Below are 26853 nucleotides of genomic sequence, written 5' to 3'. Positions count from 1 at the left end.
TAAGTTGTTTAACATTGGAGGATTTGGTGGTACCAAGGTTTGAAATCGGCTTTCTTAAGGAAGCACTCTACTCCTCAAGTCATGCACACAGCACACAGTGTTGTCCATCGAGATTCTCAGTAAGTGTACCTATGTAGTCACTAAACTTTTCTATTTTACACTATTTACAAAATATTACTGTTTTGGACCCAGAGACAGCTTGACACATTTTATTATGTTAGTATTATATGTGAATGGATAAGAAATAATGACACAACAAAGATCAGAGCAATCAAACAATGAGAGTGGATACCATAGCTGTGATCTCATGTGTATACTCATATAATTGAGAAAATTAAATTATCCTATTTTGCAATTAATTATTGAGTGTTGTAAGATGTATATGTTACTAATGCCAGTTATATAACTACATCCTAGCAGAGATATTTGTTAGAGATATTTGGGATTTCTGATGAAATAACATGATAAGAATCATTTATACATGTATTGGTAAAAAGGAAGACACTTTGGTAAGGCTAACAAAGAAAGCTATCACAATTAAATAACCATTCAGTATGTATGATAGTTCTGTGATTTCATGTATAGTATTGAATTTAAATATGAATATTTGAAGAGACCAATAACAATAAACATTTTAAAAACCTTAAGTTACTAGGCTTTCCATTCATCTTAAACTTATTTTACTTAGAAAAATTTTGTTTGTGTTTGTGAATTAATCACCTGGCTATTGAATTAACTGAGTATCTAATCACATTACTGGGGTTCTTCTGAATATAATATGGAATACAGAGATGAAAAAGACCATAGTGCTTGGTGTCAGTAATCTTATTCTGTTAACTTGTATACTAACAAGGAAGCAAATGTCAGTAAATGAAAGTTGGGAAGGAAAAAGAGACAATGTGTCCTTAGTACAGAATAAATCAGTCTAAAGACATCAAGGCCAAAAATTCTACAAGATGGTAGCAAACGTGATTATAATAACATTTCACTGACTTTTCAAAATGTATGCAGTATTTATAAAGTAATCACACCTATATTTCTTATCCAGGGAAGTCTTGTGGGTAAAAGAACTCAGTCCACCAAAATTAACTTCAGAATTTTGAAGTAATTTGCTTGTATTTTTCAAATGAAGGATAGCTCTCAGGTAATTCCCTCAAAAATTCTCTTTTCTTCATAAGCTACTTTTCCTTCCCAGAGTTATTCTCACTCCTACTCCTCTCTTCTCTGAGCCATGTCTTTGTCCTCTTTGGGATGTTTTCACGTTCCTCTGTCCACTTTTTTTCTTCTCATTATCATAATTGGCATAAAATACTTCGTTAAGTTTTTCTCCTCCTCCACCTACCTCACAGGCATTACTTCCCTGGGTTGTTTTTCTGACTGTTCTTCACTACTGATATTAAATGCACTGTTTTCCTTTGACATCTTTTCTTTTCTCAGAGGATAGGAGAGAAAACTCCAGAATCTTCTCTAGGAGGCTGGAAAGCCTTTTGGTTTTTGTGTTCTTAAAGAGGTAGATTTTTTTTTAAAGGCTCTCAAACCTAAAGTCTCTGTAATCTCTTATCTAATTTTTCAGTTGAGTGCTATTGGTGGACCATTTTTGTTTGTCTGCACTGTGCATTTTACTAGAGCTATGATTTACTCAGGGAATAGCACTCAAATGTAGAAATATTTGTTCAGATCATATGTATTTAGGATGTCATTCATATGGATGATTAAAAGCAAGAATTCCTACTGAGAATTTCCTCTTTCCTTAATCCTTCTAGCATTTTCCAGAATTATATGTTTTGGCACTTTGGGTTTTTTACATTAATATTCATGATCATACATATACCTTGTGTCATAATTAACCACAATAAAGACATTATTTTCCTCAAAATTCTATTTCTCTAAAATTGATCCACTGAGTAAATAACCATGACTTATTGCATGTACAGTATAGGAATGAATTTCACAAAATATTTATAAATTATAATCTGAGGTAAATATTTGAGTAGCTAAGGATTCTATGCTAGATAAATCATCACATAACAATGCCACACACTCTCTCTCACACACACACATATGTTAGTATAATGTACAGGAAACTATTAGAATAATAGTATAAAAGTTTTATTTATGGTCTTTCCCATAAAATTTACCTCCAAACCAGAAATGCTAATAAATTGAAGACTAGTGGATGTAAACCTTGTCTAATCCTATGCTACTTTGCACTCCAGTTGGAAGAGTTAATAAGCTGATGTTTCAAAAAAAAATTCAGCACCCAGAAATCACTCAAATTTTTATTGAATGAAAAGCAAGCCCTTCTAAATCAGAGCACAGAAAGATGGCAAGATGGGAAGGATCTCAATGTATCCTGCACTTTATAGAGTGCATATCTGGTCCCTGCATAATCACGGAGTGGCTGAAGATGAATCATCTGTAAGACCTATTTAAGGAAGGAAGTGAAAGTCATAGGTTAAAAAAATGACCCATAATCAGATGCTGACAGTTGTGTGTTGAAAGGTTCTATGTAAAGACAAACTTTCCAACCACAAAAAGGGACCTGTTTTGTTCAACGTTTTGGAGTGAAGCAATTAAGTAGAAAGCTGAGCTAACATGAAAGGCTCTGAAATAGTTTTAACTTTCAAGCTAGACACAGAGAAATTAAAGCAATCTACTAAATAGATTAATCAAATAAGTATCCAGTCATCCGTTTAATTTGAAATCCTATAAAAACTTGTACAATTTGTAAGTAAATGCCAAAGTTTACTTTTGATATGAGAATGATCATCTCATATAACAGAAACTATAAAGCTGTATAAAATCCTGTATAGTTGTTCTAATGATTCTAAGATAAGAATGTTCATATGGTTACTAGTGTTTGCTGCTTCTTTATGAATGAATGTGTGCATTCCTTCATTCATGCATTTATCCTTTCTTCTTGTTGTTGTTCAACATATAAATTAACTTCCTATTCATGCTAGGCTTTTTGCTAAGATTGAGGTTGTAAAAAAAGGTATTTCCTGTGTTAAAAAACTTATGGTTCAATTTTTAAGAAAAATGGACTTTATCTGTAGAGTGCTTTTAAGGGCTATGATAAAAATAAGCCCTGATGCTAATTCAGACTGAGAAATCTAAGAAGCCTTCCAGGAAGTATTAGTTCATGAGTTCAGCTTTGAAAAACTAATATATTTAGACAGATGGAGATGCAATAGAACATGGTAGCTAAACATATGAATTCTATAGCCAGACTGTCTGGATCCACTCAAATCTTATTTGCCAGTGACTGTGCATGACCCTAAGCAAGTTACCTAACTGCTTTGTCCCTTACTTTTCTCCATGAGTGTGAACAAGTATCTATTACACCAATCCTAAAGTTGTAAGGATGAAAAAAAATGAGTAGTAAACACGTAAAACAGTGTCTCACAGAGTGCTATATATGCAATACTCATATAAAGAGGGAGAGTGACAAGTATCCTAGGTAGTAGGCCCAGTAGGAACAATTTCCTGAAAGGGCATATATGCTATATTTAGAAAAGAATCATGAATCAAATATGATTTAAGTCTGCAGAGATCTAAAGACTTTGGTAATAAATGTGTTATTATCCTAAACACCATGAAGAACCTGGACATATTTTAGGCAGGCAGTGCTAATATTAAAACAGACCAATCTTGAAGCTCCATGGAGAATGAATTATGTCATGGGGCAAACATTCTAGAGGTGAGGATGCAGATTAAGATAGTTTCCTCAAATTACCTAATAGTAAGACTCATCAGTTGTGCTTTTTTTAAAAAAAATTATTGTCAAACTGATGTACAGAGAGGTTACAGTTTCATACGTTAGGCATTGGATACATTTCTTGTACTGTTTGTTACCTCCTCCCTCATTCCCCCTCATGCTCTTGAAATGTACAGATCCCAGACACTTTCCAGTAGCCTTAACATTTAATGATTTTTGCTATGTCCAATAATTTCTCATTTAAACAGCATCTCAAATCATTCCTGTTTTGAGAGCTCTTTGGCAAATACTGAGTCAGTGGTGATTGTAGGTACTGATAATATAGTGGGACATTGATGAGAACTTAAACAAAAATAATAGAAACACTGTTCTTGAAAAGAAGATAGATTTCAGTAGGATAAAGCAATAGGAACTGGTGATCCATGGAGCTAAGAATGACACACAAGATTTTGATTTGGATGACTGAGCAGACTGTATGAGAATTTGTACTAGAAGCAGGTCTGGGGATGAGATCAGTGAGGTCAGATTCTAACAGGTTGTCTTTGGAGTGCCATTGGGAAGAATGTATAGTAAGAAGTTGCCTATGTATGCCTAAAGAATGGGCAAGCGATTTGAAAACAATCAGATTATAAGTAGTTGTAGCTTAGTAAACTCCATAAATCAAGAAGTGTTAAAAGTGTATTTGCTCGTTTATTCAACAAACCAGTCTTTTTGAACCTTCACTTGGCATGATGATCTTCAGTTCCATGTATTTTCTTGTAAACAACATAATTTTGTGGGCTTTTTTGTGACTGAAAAATGCTTTATGTGAATATTTATTGCATTTACTTTATTCATTCACCAGTTAAAGGGCACTTAGGGTAGATTCTATAGTCTTATTATTGTGAATAGCTCTGCATTAAATATGTATATATAGATAACTGTTGATTATGATTTACATTCATAGGCCTATGAGTGGTATTGTGGATCATATGGTATTTCTATCTTTTTTGAGGACTCCTTATACTGATTTTTATAATGTCTGCACTAATTTATATTCCTAGCAGCAGTGAATAGGATTCCTTCCCCCCACATTCAACTCAGCATTTGTTACAAGAATCTAATTTTAAGCTCATGTTTTGTGCTGGGAAAAGTTTATACATTTTTTCCATAAATCAGACTATGAATAAATAGCTAGGCTGAAAAGAGTAGGGTTATTAAAACCAATGGAGATCTTCATTTAGTATGATTTTTTTCAAGTTCTTCCATTTCCTTATGAATGGGGCAATGGCATTCTTTCTGATAGAGGTACAGAATTCCATTGTGTATATGTACCACATTTTCTTGATCCACTTATCTACTGAGGGGCTGGTTCTGTATTTTAGGATGACAAATTGTGCTGCAATGAACATAGTTGTGCTGGTGGCTTTAGTATGGTCTTGCTTATAATCTTTTTGGGTAGATACCCAAAAGTTGGGCTGCTGGATTGTAAGGGAACTCTATGTTTTAGCCTTATGGGAGACCTCCATATTGCTTTCCAGAGTGGTTGAATAAGTTTACACTCCCACCAACAATGTAGTAGGGTTCCCTTTTGGCCACATCCCCTCTGGTATTTATTATTAGTTTTCCTGGTAATAGACATTCTTACTGGAGTTATCTCAGTGTTGTTTTGATTTGCATTTCTTTTATGGCCAGTGAGGGTGAGCACTTATCTATATGTCTCTTGGCCATTCTCATTTCCTCTTCAGGATAAGTATTTTTTAGGTCTTTAGCCCATTTATTGAGGGGGCCGTTGGTTCTTTGAGGATTTGTTTTGGAGGAGCTTAATTTTTTGAGTTCTATGTATATTTTAGATATGAGGCCTTTGTCTGTTGTATGGCCAGTAAAGATCTTCTCCCAATTTGTGGGCTTTCTGTTTATCTTGCAAGCTATGTTCTTTGCCATGCAAAAGCTCAGTAGTTTGGTGCAATCCCATTTGTCCAAGCTTTCTTCAATTTGTTGTGTTTCTGGGCCTTTATTAATAATCTATGGTTTCTCTCATTGGGAATAATTAATATATGTCTAGGATAGTCCTAGCAGAAGATCACAATAGCTCAATAGTTATGTCCATATGAACACATAAGATGATGCTAAGGGAAATGAACTTCAAGTTATGGAAACAAGTGGTATATCATTCTTGTTGTTATTTTCAACATGCCATGTGAAACTGTGCCTTTTTTTTCCCTTCATATTTTCTTCCCGTGGTTTTACCCCTGATATCATTGTAACTGATTTTAGTAAGCTGGATATTGTATATATGTGTATTGGAACTAGGGAAGGGAAAGGAAATATCAAAATTGAGAGACAAAGGATAAAAAGACAAATCAATGCAACAGCTGAAGCAACTGAATTTCGAATATGTCTTGAAACATGAATGTTTAATAAAGAAATGGAGTTAATGAAAGAAGAGAGCAGTAGAGATGGTAGATACGGAAGTTGTCACTCAATTTTCTACCCTCATACATGCACCTTTGCAATATTTCCTTATAGCTACTCCCATCAAGAGATATACTCTATTTCATAACCCTTCATTCTGGTCATTGTCATGTGACCTAGTGTTCATTGGGTAACAAATAGGAGCTTGAAAAGTGATTGTGTATTAAGGGATTTTGTACCCTCTTGCTGCTCTTGAGAATCTTGTATAGCCAGATAAACATAACTTGAACTAATTTGCTGGAGATATCTGACCAGCTCTTGGTCAGATGCTATCATCAACTGTTAGCCAGTGCCAATTACCAGACAGAGAACCAGTGATTGCATTACTGTTCATTGCTAACTGTAGCAGATGTGCTTTTTATTTTTGAACATAGGAATTAGAATAATGGTCCTTCAAAGATGTTCAAACCCTAAACTCTAGATACAAAAGAGGCATACATATGTTTAAATATTTGGAAGTGTGGAATGCCGTGAATACCACCTGATATGACAAAGACTGCCCATCAAAGGACAGTCCAAGTTATTGATCCATATAGAATACCTATCAGTGGCTTCTAACACAGAAGCTATTAATGTTTTAATTGATCTAATTAGATATTGTTTGAGTGTCATAGATTTCTAGTGTCTCAGAGTCTTTGTGTTGCATTAATGGTATGAAGATCTAAAGTTGTGTGTGTATATGTGTGCATGTGTGAGTGTTCTTAAAAGTTCTTAAAACACTATATTTAAAAAAATGTACAGTTTGGGGCTGGGAATATGGCCTAGTGGTAAGAGTGCTTGCCTCATATACCTGAGGCCCTGGGTTCAATTCCCCAGCACCACATATACAGAAAACGGCCAGAAGTGGTGCTGTGGTTCAAGTGGCAGAGCACTAACCTTGAACAAAAAGAAGCCAGGGACAGTGCTCAGGCCCTGAGTCTAAGGCCCATGACTGGCAAAAAAAAAAAAAAAGTACAGTTTAATATACACCAATTTATACTTTAGGTATGCTGTTAAAGAGAAAAAGACTCACAAAACTTCTAAATCTCCTCTTTGTCAATAGTCAGAATAATGATCCTCCCAAAGATGTTCATGCCCTAATCTCCTGATATAAATATGTGCAAAGATGTGAAACTCTAAGTGGTGATACCACCTAATGTGGCAGAAGAAATTCTTCAGATATAATTAAGGTTGTGGACTTTGGGATTAGGAAATTATTTTAGATTGATTGCACAGGCCTGATGTATTTTGCTTTCAAGGTTGGATTTGAGAGATGAAACAGAAGAACAAGGAGACTCTACCTCCCACTTTGGCTTCGAAAGTAAAGAAAGGGGACAGATGTCAAGGAATATAGTGGCTTCTCCATGCTGGGAATGGGCTTCAGAAATGAAAATGGCTCATACAAAGAATAAACTTTGTTAATGACCAGATGCTCAAAAAATTGATTCTTCTCTGTGGAAAACATAGTGGCCTGGTTACTGAACTGCAACTCACTAACTCTAGGTTATTTTATGTCACTAAGTTTGTGGTAACTTATTATAACAGTACTAGAAAAAATACAGAAAGTTTATGGGGAAAATTTTGAAATTATTGAGAATTAATTATTAATTATTATTAATTATTGTTTGAATGACCCGTGTTCCCTAAGCTGCACATTTGAGATAGTATATTTTGGGTCTATTTACTTTGTACTTTCCCTTTACTAACTTTAAGCTTTTTTTTTTTTTTTTTTTTTTTGCCAGTCCTGGGCCTTGGACTCAGGGGCCTGAGCACTGTCCCTGGCTTCTTTTTGCTCAAGGCTAGCACTCTGCCACTTGAGCCACAGCGCCACTTCTGGCCATTTTCTGTATATGTGGTGCTGGGGAATCGAACCCAGGGCCTCATGTATATGAGGCAGGCACTCTTGCCACTAGGCCATATCCCCAGCCCTTTAAGCTTATTTTCTTTTAAATGCTGCTTAAGTCACTCAGGGAGGCTGTCATAGACTGGTTGTGGAGATCTAGTTATCTTCTGAAGTCTTAGTCTGCACTGTACACTGGTTACACTTTTTGACAATTGTAGAAATACTCTCTCATTTAACACTGTTTCCATCACATTGTAGATTATGATTTATTTATTTATTTATTTATCCAGTTATTTCCATGCAGACCTTTCTGAGTGTGTACTGGTACTGAGGCTTGAACTCAGGCCTTAAACTCTCACTTTGTCTTTGCTGTAATCCCCCTCCCCATTTAAGGCCAACATTCTATCACTTAAGCCGCACCCACTTGGGCTATTTACTGGTGAACTTGGGATAAGAATCTCATGGACTTTCCTGCCTGAGCTAGCTTTGAGCTGTGATTGTCGGGGGGTTTTAGCCTCCCGGGCTCTCCTGTCCTGTAGGAGAGACGGGAAAACACATCCCACCCGGATGGGCCAAGAAGAGGAAAAGGCCGACGAACTGCCACCCCAGCTCCCCTTTCATCGGAGGACACACAGCCTGGGAGCCAGTCAGCGCTAAGACTTGTTTAATGGCGGCAATGAGCTGTCCTTTTAAAGGGGTCCGAGGGTGGCGGAAGGGGAGGGGCACGTGCACCTACTTAGGAGCTGTGAATGGATGCCTGAGATGTCCGTCAGGGTGGAGCTCCAAGGGACCTTCCTAAGGGGCGCCCTACATCTACATCACGGCCCACAGGACTGCCTCTGGGTTTACCACCAGTGGCCATCTTGGCTCACATGTTGTCCAAGGCTGGGAAAAGAGGCGGGCCCAGCTAGAACCACCTCTTAATGATGCAAGGTGTCTGGGTGGGTGTGCCCCACATATCCCCCTTTTGTTTTTTATTAATAGAGTAGGGGTACCAGGATGGGAGTATGGGCAGAGGTTGTCTCTTCTGGAACTACTTCCTGCTGAAAAGGGGCGAAGTAGTCAGGGGTCCCTGATTCATCATTTGACCGGGTACCATCCAGTTTGGTTGGTAAAATCCTTATCATTTCCACGAGAATGGTTATCAGGGCCAATGGGTGTCATGGTCTCCTCTGGCTATCTCCTGTAGCTTGGGCACATCAAGGATTCCCTGGGGCTGGGTCTTCAGGGTCCAGATCTGCACTGGTCAGAGCAGTGTAGTAAGAGGATGGCCTTGAACTGCAAGTTCCCAAGTGGCGACCTTGGTGAGGGATGTTATTTTGTTAAAAGAGGCTTTTGAAAAGGTCAGGCAAGGTCTCATGAGTTACACCTTGACCTAACTTTTTTATATAATATAATTGGGCTTACTTGTGGGCCTTTTTAAAGGCTGACAAGTTCACAGGACCAGTTAACATGATGACATGGGAGAACACACCCTTGGCATACGCCAGAAAAGTTCCATTTGGAACATAAACCCAATTGTGGCCCATTACAAGGAAGGAGGAATAACTGGATTGGGGGCAGGAAGGAAGTGTTTAGGGATAGTGGCCTGGCTGGGAGTAACCAGTCAGAAGCATATATATATATACAAATAGCAAGTAACAAGGAAAAATGCAAGTTTCTGTCCATATGGAAAATGGACAGGTATGGACATTAGGTGGGTAAACAACTATTCCTCTAGGTGGGTAAACAATTATTCCTCTTTATCTCCTGGCTCTGATTAATTTTGGAAGGGAGAGACAAAGTGACTCCATTTAGGATGTGACATCATTCTCCTCTTACTCCTCTCCATAATCCTTGTTCCCTAAACTGGCTGAGTCCCAGGGTCTAAGTGCTTGCTGCTGGGATGGCTTGGCCCCATTGATATTCACAGGGTTTGATCTCAGGGCCTGGGCACTGTCCCTGAGCACTTCTGCTCGAGGCTAGCGCTCTACCACTTGAGCCACGGTGCCGCTTTCAGCATTTTGCTGGTTCTCTTGAGCCAAGCTTCCAGTCTGGCTCTTTGCTGGTTAGTTGGGAGATGGAGTTTTAGAGGGAGTATTTTTTTTTCTTCTGCCCAGGCTGGCTTCGAACTGCAATCCAAGGAGTTTTAGCCATAAAAGCCCTTTTTATTTCCAATTAAAGCAACAAAGAGAACAATAGGAATAGAGCTTACCTGTAACTTGTTGAGAATTGACCAACAAATACTTGCCATAGTTCACACTTAGAGAACAGCAGACTGAATGAGATCCATGTGCCATCAAATCATGTCATTTAACCTTACTGGAAAGTGGAAGAGAACACAAATGAATAACAATCAAGAGGGCAAAGGGTCAGGGTAATGTGAAAGTCTCAGCTTCAGCAGTGGCTGTGTCTTCCATCCTGGATCAGCAGGCTTCATTAGTCATGTGTGAATGTGTGATGGAGGCAGGCAGGAGAGATGGGTTGGATCTGGGCAAGGCTGTAGTGGCATCTCTTAGAATCCTCTGGATATATTGTCATACCTCCTGCAGGGTTGCCTGCAAAATTCTACATAGACTGGTTAAAGACATTTGAAATCTCCCAGTATTCCCTGGTTGCTTACTCTGAGTACTCTGGTCTTTGTAGACTGGTGCCCTACTGGTTTTAAGCAGGATGACAACTTTAAACAGATTTTAGAAGGCTTGGGCCTTTAACCATCTTCCTAGTCATGAAATCCACACATACCAAAGGCCAACCAAGTCTGCTTTCTTCAGCAGCCATGACAGTTTCTGAGACATGGAGAGGGAAGACCATGCTACCCTAAGGCAACCTTGTGGCCACTAAACATAACTCTGATGCTTTTAATCTTGGAGTAACTTTGTTATGATAGGACTGTTATGAACCCAACTCTAATCTTGGGAGGGGGTGGGGCAGAGCCAGAGCAAGAGCACTCTGGGCCTGTCAAAATCTTCACAGGACTCCTAGATTCCCTGAGCAGTTTTCAATGAACGAGAGAGAGAATAAGGGATCAGTGAAACCAGGCAGTTTGGGAGCAGACTGTGGAGGCAGCTTCACGAACCGCCACAGTCCACACAGCTAGCACACATGTTGAACTGTATCCTATGAAGCAAAATATTAATCCTGGGTCAGGAAAATCTAGGTTAGCATTCACATTTGTATAAAATGACTCTGGTCCCTTGATCTTAAAGAGTTTGTGAGAGCACAGGAGTGAAAAATGGAAAAGCAAAATCTTAGTCTATACCAAAGAATTGTCAGGATCAGATGTACATTTGACTTTTAGCATAGATAGACATAAAAAATAACACACTGATTTTACATCATTGTATACCACATGCTGCATATTTGAACCTTTTGAAGTTTTTGTTAGACACATTTGCTTGCACCCAAACATGATCAGTTTGGGTTTAAAACCTGTTTTGTTTTGTTTTGTTTCTTTTCTTTTATGTTTCGGCTGGGAGTCTGGTGATAAGAGTCAGGATTGCCTCCAGGCTGTTTATTGTGACCCCACCCACAGGCTGTAAAGATCCCTTTAACATAAAACTTAAGCAAGTTAAAATAGTTAAAAAGGCAAGTGATTGTTAAACCATGATGCTAGTTTTTACATGTTTTACCCACAGACAGACAGACAGACACATATACAGACAGTTGTGCACAAGCTTTGGGCATGCTTAGAAAAAATTTTCTTTTTCTGAATTAGCCATGTAAGTCTTCTGGAATTCCAGTGGCAAATGATATTATTTTGCCCATATTTTAGAACCACGTGGTCAGTTAGAAAACAAAACTTTTCCTAGGAAACAAAAATTTTCACAGATTATGAAGAAGCCACATTTTGAAAAACCAGTTCAGCTCCAATGGGGAGCTAAAGTGGAATGCTATGACCAGAGAAGGTCCAGGAGATGGGAGACAGGACATGAGCAGAACAGACACATGGCATGGCTTAATGGCGGCGGAGCTGGTTAGAGCCTAAGCAGGCTCACCGCAAGACACCTTCAAGTCCCTTTGCAGCCTTGAGAAATTTTGCACGCCCATTACCTGGGGGATGGTTGGCTCCACCTCCAACCAATGTTTAGGATTTAGCCAAACAAGCAGAATTTAACCAAATCTCCAATTTAGCAAAATCAACAAGAACCAAAAGCCTTTTTTTTTGTCTCTTTCAAAGCAGATTAGCCAACAACAGATGTTAAGTAAATAAGCCTTTTTCCTCCTGGGCAGCCAGGGGGCTGTCTCCCCCAGCCCCCCATCCAAGACATTTTTCAGCAAATGCTTCCCAGGCCTCAGAAGTGGGAGGAGTGAGAGTAAAAGGGCCTCTACTGTCCCCAGGGTGGGTCTGCAAAAGATGGCGGGAAGCCTCCGGTGGAGGAGGGGTGAGGAGGCGGCGGATGTCCCGGGGCCAAGGCACCTGGCCCGGGATCCCGGGGATGAGGCCAAGGCAGGTCTAAGGGCACATAAGAATGAGGCTTTGAGCCCCTCTCCTCCTGGGCAGCTGGAGGGCTGCCCCTCTCCCAAGCAGCCAGGTTGAAAAGGCCAGCAGCCACCAGCCAGATCGTGGTGTGTTTCAACCCTTCCCAGACCCTCCTGATCTGGGAGTCCGAGACCGCCCAACCTATGTTCTGTAGCATGAAGCGCAGCGCTTTGAGCACTTGGTCGTCATGCTGAGTTTGTGCCTGCCCCATCTTTTCGGGGTACCCTCACCTCGGAATCCGATTGCCTGGCCCGCTGACAGTTTTACCTCATCGTGCTTCGAGCCCCATGTTTGGGCACCAGAAATGTCAGGGGTTTTTAGCCTCCTGGCTCTCCTGTCCTGCAGGAGAGACGGGAAAACACACCCCACCCGGATGGGCCAAGAAGAGGAAAGGGCCGACGAACTGCCACCCCAGCTCCCCTTTCGTCAGAGGACACACAGACAGTCTGGGAGCCAGTCAGCGCTAAGACTTGTTTAATGGCGGCAATGAGCTGTCCTTTTAAAGGGGTCGGAGGGTGGTGGAAGGGGAGGGGCACTTGCACCTACTTAGGAGCTGTGAATGGATGCCTGAGATGTCCGTCAGGGTGGAGCTCCAAGGGACCTTCCTAAGGGGCGCCCTACATCTACATCACGGCCCACAGGACTGCCTCTGGGTTTACCACCAGTGGCCATCTTGGCTCACATGTTGTCCAAGGCTGGGAAAAGAGGCGGGGCCAGCTAGAACCACCTCTTAATGATGCAAGGCGTCTGGGCAGGTGTGCCCCACAGTGATCATCAGATCTTATCCTCATGAATAGCTTGGTAGGGTGACAGAAATGAGCCACTGGCACCCTGCTATTTCTGTGCAGACTTTGAAAGAAAATACTCTCGGTGGGGGGGGGGGGGTGGATGTATCCTTGTCAGACACTAACAATGTTTTGAGGTTTCAAAACCAGAAAAACAAATTGTCTAAATTTAAATTCTAGCTTCATGGATATAATACTAATTGCTTAGCCTTCTGCAAGCTAATTTTCTCTGTAAAGGATGGACACAGAGGTGCATTGAAAGTAAGGATTAAGTAAATCTATGTAAGCAAAGTGTAATGGGGTCCCCCAAGGGAGGGGACCATAATGGGGTCTGAGGAGGGGAATCCCCCATCCCTCCAAGAGTCCACCACTCAGAGACAGTCTCAAGTAAAAAGATGGATTTATTGGGGAAGTAAAAAGTATACTGACCGGCCAAGGTCACAGCCCAGACTTGGAAGCCCTGGGGGCATGCTCAGGGTCAGATTATAAAGGCAAACACCACATAGTCAAGCCTGCCACATGCAGGTGGCCAATGAGGTTACAGCACTTTTGGAGTATGCCAGGTCACACGCAGGTGGCCAGTGGAGTTACAGTCTGTCTCATAGTAACTGTTTGAACCAACCTATCATTTTAGTAGGCTTGGCGCATGGATTTGGTGGGGCTCACATGGTATAAGTGGATACATCTACTCATGGGAGGGCACAGGTTAAACCTTGAGCTTTCCACTACTCAGGTGGTCAAGCAGTTTACACAATCTTATCACAACAAAGGGGAACTTCCCTGGAGAGGGCAGGGGGAGATCTTAATGAAGATGGAGTAGGTTTCTGCTCTCTTTATCTAATCTGAAATGGAGTCAATCTGACACCCCTCAACAGCCAATGATGGCGCTGGCCAGATCTGACCTCCATATTACACAAAGCACATTTCTTTTGCGTGGGTATTGGTACTGGGGCTTGAACTCAGGGCCTTGTGCTCATTTATATTTTTTGTTCAAGGCGGTGCTCTTACCACTTGAGACATACCTTCACTTCCAGCTTTTTGCAGGTTAATTGGAGATAAGAATCTCTTGGACATTTCTATCTAGGTTAGTTTCTGATGCTCAGTCCTTAGATCTCAGTCTCCTGAATAGCTAGGATTACAAGTATGAGCCACCAGTGCCTGGCCTGGCAGCACTTTTAACATCATACACACTCAGTTACTGTTGGGCTCTTAATTGTGAGTATGATCAGGTCTTTGCTACCAAGGCAATTGTTATGTTTACAGTAGATTCATCTAACTTCCTAGGTGCTAGTGGAAAAAACTTTAGTTTGTTTTTCTTATGTGTCATTCCCGCTAAGAAGATTTAGGTCACTCCCTCTGGCTTGTTTGCCTGAAAAGTTCCTGTTTCTGCTGAGGCAGAAGCAGGAAGAGAAAGTGTCATAGTAATGTTTGCTGAGAAGAGTGGAATTCTGTCAGTGACTTCCTAGCCTATTAGAAGGGAGAGTTGCCAGGGCATTTTTTCTCCTGACTTCTCCCTCCATCTTTTTAGTTTTTCCCCAAAGATCCTTGATTTCTCTTCTCAGTTTTTCCTTTATTAGCCCATGACAATAAGCTGAAAGATTCCTCAAATTCTGGTTTCTCAAAACAAAAGAGAACATTCCATCCAAATTTACACAGAATCATTTACAGCATTTAACAATTTTATTACATATAATTTTTTCTTGTGCAGCTTTTATTTGAAGAAAGAATCTCTCGGATATGAAGAAGTTGGTTTTAGAAAATTAAGTTAGGCAGACTAAAATGATGATGAGATTTATGAGAAGAAAGGTACAGTTTGTGATAGGAGAGTTATTTTTGGAGAACTTATTTTCATGAGTTTGAGTGCACAGAGGAGAAAACATATGGACACTACTGCTAATTTAGTACCATTTTTGCTTTAGGCTCTGTATGCAGTTTCTACAGACCAGGCTGCCAATTCTGTAGTCTCCATTTTGAATGGAGTGCAGCTGCAAGAGGTGCTATCTGAAACATAACACACAAGTGAAAAGACAGCAGCAGAGTTTACATATGTAGGTTTCCCACTGTGGTTATAAGATGGCATGACCTTCCAATTTTACACATTGTACATTGAGGTAAAAGTGGAATCCAGCTCTGAGAACTCAGTGTGGGCAGCCTTGAGAGTGGGTATTTCAGTTTGAAAATTTTGTTAGTTACCATAGTAATTGTCACAATTATATGGTTTGTGATACTGAACGACTCTGAAAAGCACCCAGAATGCAATAATTTTTTTTCTCTCCTTGTACACACTTACAGAATAACAATCATGCAGGATTGTGTTTTAAGTTCAATTAAAACAAACTATTACCACTTGCACATCTCTATATGAAGCATGTTTATTTTCTAATCATTTTTAATGAGTTTTTTCCTAGTACAGAAATCATCAGGAAGTGATTTTTGTTTTCATCCAAAACAAGCAGCCTCAGAAAGAGAGGTTACAAAGCTTCTAAAAAGAACAGGAAATTCCCCTCTTGTTATGAATGTGTCATGTCAGCAATGCTGTTGCTGAAGTTCCGACTTGAATTAGAAGTGGGATTCCATATCCTATGCCTGTGGGCTACCAGTGGACACTGATTACTTATTACTTGGTGCTGTCCTCAGGGATAAACTTTGTAGGTGATTTAGAAATACTTAGAGACATTTGGCTAAGCAACATTGTCATACTTCAGTTATAAAAACTTGAATGCATATGGCTAGATCTTTAAGTTTCTTCTTTATTGATGCACATATATATTCATGCATATAACCTATCTGAATATTCTAAGGTTAATTCGATGCAGAGACAAAATAAAAATGTAAGAGTCTCCTTTGTTGTTGTTGTGTGTGTATGTGTATGCGTGTGTGTGGACATGCACATGTGCACACATGTGTGCCAGTACTGGAATTTGAACTTAGATCCTCTTACTGTTGCTCTGCTTTCTTGTGTGCTGCTGAGCCTCTACCATGTGAGCCACATCTCCAGTCATCATTTTGCTGGTTAACTGGAGAAGGACTCTCATAAACTTTTTTTGTTCAGGCTGGCTTCTAAACACAATCTTACACGTCTCAGTTCTCCTGAATAGCTAGGATTATAACAGCAAGTTTCAGTGCCTGGTTTTTTGGGTTGTTTTCTTAACTTAATCAGAAGGGTGGTAATCTTTGCCAAAGTCAAAGTCAGACTTAATGTACTACTTTAAACATTCACTTAAATTATTTTTACAGCATTGGGAGTCAAACCCAGAGCCATAGGTAGGTTAACCAGAACTTTATAATTGAGTCACATCCTCAGAAAAGCTATAGCCTTTGATTGAGCAATATAATATAGGAATTATTGGGTCTCTATCAGAGGAGTTGGGAATAAATGGTACATCTCTTTACTTGCTTCAAATTGGGCTATGAATTGATCTAAAAAGCTAAAGTCTTAACAAAAACAACTATTTCAAACAGTAAAAATTTTGTCAGTAAGAAAAAATGTCCAGGAAACTATACATTCTTTTACATAGTGAAGCCATTTGCAGTTGAAAAGTCATCAGTTTTATTGTTGGCCTTTCTATGTGGCTTCCTACTGGAAATGCTTAGGATTATATAAATGTTTAATTTTTATTATAGGTGAAATAATGTATAGTCAGATATAGACCCCCACTAATGCTTTAAAATTTTATTAGGCACATTAAATAATGCATATAAATTAGAAAAATTAAAACCTATAACCCAATTAGCTACATATCATATCATTCTTTCTTCTTTATATAAATATTTTAAATTTGACTTTGAATGTAAAATGCATTCTCATGGTTCAAAAGCTGAGTGAAAAGCATCCTTTACATCTATAGCTCTTATTCAGCTGCTTATTCTAACTCTGGGCAACAATTATTGCTAATTCCTTGAGTATTTCAACATTCCCTTCTGCATATAAAGGCAAATTATCATTCTGCTTTTTACCCAAAAGATGACATTCTACATATACCGTTCTTTCCTTACAAATACTATTGTACATTGTTGTATTTTCACTTACACAATTTTCAGTTAATATATCTTAGTCACTACCCAACTTTACTCCATGGAGTTTCTGTGTCCAATTTCTAATTACATTATATGAATCTAAGAATATAATTATATGACAAGACATTATTTAGCTAGTTACACATTGGTAAACATTGAGCCATGTCTAGATTTTTCTTTCAAGCTATAATCTTATATACATACAGTTTCAAAATTCTTTGTATCTTGGATTTCTTTCTTTTTTTGTTTTCTCTTTATGTATCTTGGATTTCTTAGCATTGAAAATAATCACTAAGTTGAAAGGTAAAAGCTCATAGTTTGTAGAGATATTGGCACATTTCTCAATTTATATTCTCATCAGCAGTGTAAGAGAACATAACTTTTCCTCATTGGGAGTATGGAGTATGATTGTGAACTTCAGATTTTTGCCAGCTGAGTAAGAAATAGTATTTTATCTTTAGTTAATTAATCTCTTTTTAATGAGTAAAGTTAATTATCTTGTTTACATAATAGCAAGTTTTCTTTCTTTCTTTTTTTTTTTTTTACTATTTTGAAAGCGTCATGCTTTTTCCTTTTTATGTATTAGGAATGCTAATTCTTGGTGATAGAAGTTGTAAATACTTCTCATTTTAAAAAGTTTATGGTGCTTCAATTTTATGTAACAGAGGATACCAATAAAGTAATTTATGACTTGGGAACTTAGACTCAAAAAAGTCTGGATAGACCATCCTAATTCTAGAACGAGAAACATCTCCAAGTTTTCTTCTATTGTTTTATGGTTGCATCAGAAAAAGTAAATCTTTGGTGCATATGGGAATTATCATGGTCTATGAGCTAAGACATGGATAAGACTTTACTTATTCCTACAGGATTTAATGATTAATTTTTTTATCCACTGATTTAAAATGGCATCTCTTTTATACACTCAATTTCTGTATCTGAATATACTTCCTTTTGAGCATTCTCTTTTGCCATATATACTTGTTTTTTTGCATGTACTTTCTTTTTTTGTTTTTGTTTTGCTGTTTCTCTCCTTTTTTTGTGTGTGACAAGTATGACACAGTCTGGAATTGCAAACACATAAGCTAATGTCCGGAATGCTGGGATTATAAATAAGTGCTACTAGATACAGCTTGAGGGCATAGGCTGTTTTAGATTCACATTAAAAAAATTATTCATTTCTTAATTGTCAAAGTAATGTACAGAGGGGTTACAGTTTCATACGTGAGGCAGTTCATACATTTCTTATCCAACTTGTTAACCTCTTTCCTCATTTTTCCCCCGCCTCCAGCCCTCCCTTTTCCCTCCCCCATGAGTTATACAATTGGCTTATACCATATAGTTTTGTAAGTATTGCTGTTGCATTGGTTTGTCTTTTTATCCTTTATCTCTCAATTTTGATATTCCTCTTCCCTTCCCTAGTTCCAATAAACGTGTGTACAGTATCCAGGGTACCAAAATCAATTACAGTGACATCGGGGCTAAAACATTGTGAACATTTTTTTTTATTATATATAATCCTCATTTATCCATTCACTCAAAATCCAACAATTATTTGAATGTATAGACATTTCTCAGATACTAAAGTTAGGGGGAAAACACAAAGTAGGTGGATTTTCTGCTCTCATGAAGTTTACAAACTGGTGAGACATTTCGTTTCCTATTGGCTGTAATACCTAGATATTATTATCAGATAAAGCTTCAAGGCTTCAAAACTGTAAGTGATTTGTCTAATGTCCTAAGAAGAAAAAGGGCCTAGTTTCTAAGGTCTGTATTGATTCTTCATGTTGAAATGTAATAGTCAGATTGGACCAAAGCTATCCATATAAATCAACGTATATAATCTAGGAAATGGAAACTATTTTTATTGGTTGCATTTAACTTCTTCATTCATTCCTGCTTAATTTAAATTAATTTTTAATTTTGGCATTTGCAATTATAGGATGTTGATAACATTCTCAACTAGGACTGAAGAAGTGCATCTAACACTCTGGAAAGCATATTTGCCAATTATCAAAGCATCTGAATTTGTCTAAAATAGAGACTTTCTTTGCTGCCATCTCCTGCCTCTCACTTCACCTCCAGAGTTGTGTGTTAGAAAATTCAGTAGCAAGGTGAGAGGGAGGATTCAATTACTTTGGGTGGATGACTATATTGTACCTGAAATTTCTTCTTGGTGGTGGCCAGATATATCAGTAAACCCAGAGATTACTGAGATATTTCAGTTCTCAAGCCTCCCGTATATAATACATTTATAATGAATGATCTTTCGTTAAATTTTAATAGCGTCTAAGTTGTATATAAAATAATAGCATGAAAACTATGTTCTGTGTGGATAAACATCATTAGTGTATAAGTAGGAAAACTTCTTTGGCTTCTTTTTCCCTCTAGGTTTTCTAAGAGCTCTGTAGATCCTTTTCTGCTTAATGGGAAGGCCAATTTGCTTTCCTTTTTTACTTCCCTCTTGATTCTCCTGTGCTTTTGACATGTTGACTTTTTGGGAGGGGGGATGGGGAAGCAAAAATTGCTAATTTTCTGTTGAGGTGAAATCTTACCTGCCATCTTCACATGGTCTTTCAGGTGGTGCCTCATGAGCCTCCAGTTCACAGGAAATCCTTGGAAGAATGCACAGTACAGGCCTACCTCCACAGCAGAGAAAGTTCCTTGCTTAGTCACATCAGTGGGATGAATGCTGACATGGTGTACTGACAGGTCTGTTTAAACCCAAATGCTCCTGGCCAATTGGCACTTGGTTACTTAGAAGCTGGCATTTCCCTAGATGATATAGCTTTGGGTTCTTCAGTTTGTTCTTCCATTGAAGTGGAAGCTTCTGCCAAGCTAGTGAAACTTTCTGGATTAATTTGGAATATGAAAGAGGGGTGGGGGAGAAAATGGGTATTTCATTTGACCGTATAGGTTTTGAAATGCTCATTACAGAGATATGACCTCATGGTCAGCTCACTGTTGCTACCCACAACATTGTAAATGACTATACTCTAAGTGGCCTAGTTCAGAGCAGTTTGAACTGCTTGTGTGGTCATACCAACCCACAATAAGTAACAGCTTGCCAAACCCTAGGAAACTTCAAGTTTGCTTCAACTTTGTGTTTTCCCACCAGGCCCTGGGGAAAATATAGATGGACATGAGCCTATGACAACCAGTGTAACTCTAGGTTCAAACATTTTCTGTTTATTGGAGTAATTGCTTTCTCAGGAAGATATTTTTGTTCAGAATCCGATCTTCAATAGAAAATAAAGTATAAAATAAATAAGGAAAAAGTTTTCAATTAAAGTTTACAAATCATATTGCTGACAACTAAATGCAGTAATATTCTTTAAATTTCACTATGTTATCTGTAGCATACAGTCTGTAAGCATCAGTTTTTAATTGGAAATGGTCAGTTTTGAGGATTGTGGCTAAGAAATGGTCTTTTGGTGTGAAAATTAGGTTTGTGTTTAGTGCTTGTTCTGCCTTTTACCTTGTAATCTTAAGCAAATAACCTACCTTAGTTTCCTTATCTGGAGAATGGATACAATTATTATAAAAGATTTGTTATTCTCAGTTATTAAGAAGAGTAGTTAAGATCATGTTAGCATGATCCTTGGTATATTAAAGATTGTAAGTAATGCCAGTGACAACAATTTTGATAATTTGATAATACCACCACCAGGTTGAGTTTTCCCCATTTGCACAGAGTTAACACCATTGAGAGAGGCTACTATATTCAGAGAGAATATAGCCAATTTAGAGAGAAAAATAGAGTAATGAATATATAATTTCCTACACAGAAACATTTCTTGCAGCAAACAGATTTTAGCAAAGGTATGATGTTGTTCAAACTATTTCTAGGGGAAATGATCAAATTCATGAGAATTATTCATGTTATTATTTTAAGTTGAACTAATTAGTTTGTGTATATATGTATGGTTTGCTTTACTAATATCATCATTTTTTTCTGCTCATTTTGATGACTTTGAAGATATGCTATTTGTAAATACATGTTTCCCACAAACAGAAGGGATAGTGTAAGAACAGATGACTGAAGTATTTTTTGTTTCTTTATTTTTATTTATTTATTTATTTTTGCCAGACCTCAGGCTTGAACTTAGGGCCTGAGCACTGTCCCTGGCTTCTTTTTTCTCAAAGATAGCACTCTACCACTTGAGTCAGAGTGCCACTTGTGGCTTTTTCTATATATGTGGTGCTAAGGAATTGAACCCATGGCTTCATGTATGCGAGACAAGCAGTTTTCCACTAGGCCATATTCCCAGGCCAGATGATTGAAGTTTTTAGGACAATTTTTCCATAAAAAAACAAAAACAAATCTTCTTATTGTTGCCACGATAAGTACTGCTGAATTCAAGATAAATGTATATACTAACAGTTAATCTTTACATTATTCGTTTATTATTTATTTTTTTTTTTTTGGCCAGTCCTGGGCCTTGGACTCAGGGCCTGAGCACTGTCCCTGGCTTCTTCTCGCTCAAGGCTAGCACTCTGCCACTTGAGCCACAGCGCCGCTTCTGGCCGTTTTCTGTATATGTGGTGCTGGGGAATCGAACCTAGGGCCTCGGGTATACCGAGGCAGGCACTCTTGCCACTAGGCTATATCCCCAGCCCCTATTCGTTTATTATTGAAAAGATTATGCCATGGAAAATAATTGGCTCTTATGACACAAAACTGACCACTTATTATACTTTTCACTGGAAAAATATTTTCCTAGTATTTGTTGTGATTCTGTAAATTACTTTCATACATTGTGAACCTTCAGAATTAGAAGCACAGCAAAAAGGCTCAAAAAACATATCCTTAAGGGCCTAGCTTCTATGAAAAAAACAGACTGAAATCAAAAGTATCCAACCTCAACCTTGTAAATTAGTACCCCAATTTGCAGAGCTAATAAAATTCTCTTTCCATTGGCTGAAATATATCTCCTTGCTAGTTGTACAATACCAGATTGGTATCTTTGCTCTCTAAGAAACTCTATCTTAGTTCCTGGTGCTTTATTGGTATAAAGTTATTCTGATATTACCATATTACAATCAGTTTGTTATATGCAGAAAACTGAGTGAGAACACTGCTGAAACATTGGGACACATTTTAATTGCCTAACATCCACTAGTTGGCATTTTTGACTGACTGGTAACTTCTGATTATTTAAGTGTAACTGACCAAATCAGGAATTAATAATCTACCACTTTTCATATTATTACTTGCAAATGGAAGATATCATTCTATGCTAGTATATTCTCAATAATCTTTGTTAATTATTTTTCCTCTAATGAAATGCAAATACTTTTTCTACTTAAGGATGACTTGATGAGAGGAACTAGTACCTTAGAAATCTATGGAGTAGTACTTTGTTTCTGTCGCTGTTACTTACAGCAAAATAAAAAAATTGAATGTTTTTTGAGCAAGATGTATCTATAACATGGTACATGGCTGTACAACATGAAAATTCCTCAGTCTACCACCAAAAATACTGATTTATAGTCTCAGAGGTTGAGGAACAACTCACCAACATGCCTTCAGATAGTCAGGTAATGTTGATGGTGGAAGAATGATTCAGAGGAAATTTTTTTTTATGAGCTACCATACTACCCTCTTTTCTTTGCCTGAAATTCTATACTGACATCAGCTTAAGCTTTAAAACAAATGAAAAGGGGGAAATAATTTACATATATGAATATGTATGATTATGTTATTTTTCATTCTTCCACAGATTTACAAAACAAAATTTGTAGTTTAATACAGCACATTAAAATTTCTAATGAAGCATGTTCACATGTCTGTCTCTCCTTTTTTGAAGAACATGCCTAACTAAAATCGAAGAGGGTAGTACACCTGACCGCCTATGATTTAGAATCAGGTCTGCTGTTTAGCACAACACCTAGAGTTTTTATGATACTCAGTCAAGGTTTGTTAGCTGTTAAGAATTGAGAGTACTGTCTCAGCTTTGGTCATGTTGGAAACTTAGACAAAATTATAAGTGTTTGTATGAAATCGCTAGCACATATTTACAACCTCTTCTTTCTTTATTATTATTATTATTTGCCAGTCCTGGGGCTTGGACTCAGGGGCCTGAGCATGTCCCTGGCTTCTTTTTTGTCTCAAGGCTAGCACTCTGCCACTTGAGCTACATTTTTTTTCTATATATGTGGCCATTTTTTTTCTATATATGTGGTGCTGAGCAATCGAACCTAGGGCTTCATGTATACGAGGCAAGCACTCTTGCCACTAGGCCATATTCCCAGTCCCACAACCTCTTTTCTTTATCAGACATTCCTCCTTGAACTCTCCTCTTCATGTATATCAGGCCTTTTGGAACCATCAAATCAAATGTTTTCATCCATGCTTGACATACTTTAGTGGAATGGACTCAACAATCCAAGGCAGGAAGGGGAATTTAGGGCTTGTCTAAAATAATCCAGAAAAGAACAATTTAGAGAAGGGTGAATCAGGTTTACTGAGGGTTGATAAATGAAGCCAGTGACACAAGAAATACAATTAGAGAATTACAATTGCAGAAAAAATTTAAAAGAAAGAGACAAAACCTAAATGGAGACAATTCTTTCTCCTTCCCCTCCCTTCCCCCCTCCTTCCCTCCCCCCTCCCCCCCCTCTCTCCGCATTCTAAGCTAAGATTCATGCTGTATGTTTCTTGTCTTGACTTCTTTTGACTTTTTCCCCCCACCAGGCTTAGATATAGAGGTAATTACACTTACACTTTCTTTTCAGGAATATTGAAAAATAATTTATTTAAAATTAATTACTTTAAGCAAATTATACTCATAGGAGAAAGCAACCATATGTCTTGCCTATAAAGTACTCACCTGCCTTTATTATGAATGTTAGAGAGTGGGAGAGTATGGTCACTTTTCTACTAAATAAGCAACCACTCATGTCCAGATGAATTGCTTAAGAAATTCTTTCAAGCTTCTTTGAGCCTCAGGTATTTTCTGTGATTAAAAAATTTTTTAATTTTAATTTCTTTTGGGGGAGGGGCTATCCCTAGGGCTTGGTCTGGGCACTGTCCCTGAACAGTTTTCCTCAGGCTAGTGCTCTGTCAATTGAGCCACAGCTTTACTTCTGGATTTTTGACAGTTTAGAGATAAGAGTCTTATGGGCTTTCCTTCTGGGGCCGGTACTGAACCACAATCTTCATATCTCAATGTCCTCAGTAGCTAGGATTATAGGCATGAGCCATCAGTGCCTGGATTACTGTAATTTCTTTTATAACCTAATTTTATTTTTTATGAAGGAAGTGAGGCTAGAAAGAGAGCAGGTCAAAAAAAGAAAAGGTTTCTTTTATGATACTGACTTTTAAGTTATACATTTTTAAAAAAGTGCTGTTGAAGGATAAAAGGGTCCTTGGACAGCTATAAAATGTAAATCTTCATAAATGAATAAACAATAACAAGTGGTTGCTCTAGTTAGGAATATCTGGCATATGTAATGGAAAAATAAAGTCTGTTGTTTGGAAATAGGTTTTCAAGTAATTTTAAAGATTTATTACTAAGTACTTAATGACAGGAAGAAAGTGTTGGGATTATTTAAATAATTTTGTTTTGATTAGTTTCATGTTGTTAACTTTTGTTGTATTTAACCAATATTGTATTGTAGAAAAGGGACATGTGACTACATAAACAGTAGGAAGTTCTATAATATAAACAATAACAAAACTAATGCCAAATAATCTCTTTTCAAAATGCTTTTCAAGTAAATCAGACACTTTACAACTCTAATTTCTTACTATCACTTTTGGGAGTGACAGTTTCTAAGCTTTCTCTTCAGATATTTTGTAAAGGAGAAGCTGGTTGTTTTACATATGTTATTTAGAAATGGAAGGAAATCTCCACTGGAATATAGTAAGCCACAATTTGTAACTAGTTATGGTATTTTAAATTAAAGAAATCCTATGAAGGATTTAAAATGGAATATGTCCTGTGAGTTCTAAAGCAATTACTGGTACTAGATTATGTCCCTGGAGAATAAGTCTGTTTTCAACTTGACTTTTGCTATATTAACATCTTTGTTATTGATCATTTAGTCTTGGTACAAATATCCTGAAACCCTCTTGTCTTTATACACATACACACATATACCTGGACACACATACTTATTCACACACACACACACACACACGACATGTTGCTCCAAATATTTACTAACCCATTACTGTTCAATGTAAAGTCCAGAAGTTGTTAATTTTGGAAAACATTGAAATATTCTAAGGCTGTAATGAGTATTATAACAGTAACAATCATGACTTTATAATTTAGAAGGGCTTTATGAATACAGATAGTTAAATAAACATTTCTAGAAATTTCTGTCTATCAGAAATACTTAAGTGTTCTAGACATCGTATTTTGCAAACATTAAGTTTTTTTTTTTTAGCTCAAATTAACTTTCTGATTTAGAAGACACAAGAAGATATAGGGTGTAATAGTAACAGTATCAAAATTTCCTACTTTTGGGGATGGTTCATACTACGTTCCAGGTCTTCCCTGTACATGTAGCATGTAATATTCACAATATGCCTATGAATTTGGGGTTATTAATCTTATTTTATACAAGGAGTCACAGATCCAAAAAGGAGAAGAACTGGGTTTGAATGGAGTTTTCTTTCATTCAAATACTGTTCTGTGGTTTCAGAATTGTGGCTGTGAAATAGCACAGGCAGTTATGCCTTATTTACTAGAAAATTTGTGTTTTAGCCAAGTTTGTTATGAAGTACATTTTTTTCCTGAAGGAAATTTTTATTTGCCAAGGATTTATCTTATGCTGTTTGAGACTGCTTACCAGTACTCAGGTTTTATAAGGGCTGGAACTATGTCTTTTTTTCCCCATTGTTTATATAGGAACACCAGATTTCAATAAATATTGGTTGAACAAATTAACTGTGAGACAAGATTATCTGTAGACATAAGAGAAATAAAGTTAGGTGTACAGGAAAAAGTTTAATATATAGTTTATTTGGAGAATGATCCTAATAAAATTAATATTACTCAAGTGCAGTTGACAAGTTCAAAAGACTAGTAGCATTCTATATTATATCCTGAATCACTAATAAAATATTTCTGAAAATCAAATGTAAAATATATCAAGACTTTGGAGATGCTGCTGCTTTTGCTCTAGAATATTTTAGGCCAACATTCCAATTATTTCAATAAGTTTTCATTATTCATTTTTTAGAATATGTATAATTTTCCAGGTGCCAGCAGCTCATGCCTCTAATCCTAGTTACTTTGTAGGCTGAGATTTGAGGGTTGCAGTTCCAGGCAGGAAAGTCAGAGACTGTTATCTCCAATTATCTACCCAAAGAACCAAAAGTGGAGGTCTGGTTCAGGTGGTAGATTGCTAGCCTTAATCAGAAAAGCTCAGAAACATTGCCCAGGCTCTGAGTTCAAGCCCCAGGACCAGCACAAACTAAAAAAGGATAGAGTATGTATAACTTAAAATTCAAAGTTAATTTCCTTCTTGGCTGCCATTGAAATTTACTGGATTCCTGATTATCTGTAAGCCTATTTTATAGTCTCTGTATAGCCTACTTTAACCTACTTAGATAATGAGTGACTGAATTCCATATCTTTAT

At 37.6% G+C, this 26853-nt stretch overlaps 1 protein-coding gene across 2 annotated transcripts in view; it reads left to right on the top strand.

Annotated features, from left to right (window-relative positions):
• LOC125360476 (serine/arginine repetitive matrix protein 2-like) overlaps nucleotides 1–20094 on the top strand; it is a 145276-nt gene extending 125182 nt beyond the window's left edge. For both annotated transcript variants that reach the window (XR_007212765.1, XR_007212762.1), the window contains one exon: nucleotides 19201–20094. The gene's annotated coding sequence lies outside the window, so the exon portion shown is untranslated. The remainder of the gene's footprint in view (nucleotides 1–19200) is intronic.
• The last annotated feature ends 6759 nt before the right edge of the window (nucleotides 20095–26853 follow it).

Source organism: Perognathus longimembris, chromosome 1, assembly GCF_023159225.1.
Source record: "Perognathus longimembris pacificus isolate PPM17 chromosome 1, ASM2315922v1, whole genome shotgun sequence".
Lineage (NCBI taxonomy): Eukaryota > Metazoa > Chordata > Mammalia > Rodentia > Heteromyidae > Perognathus > Perognathus longimembris.
Note: the sequence above shows the minus strand (reverse complement) of the source record. Positions and strands in the feature narration are given on the sequence as shown.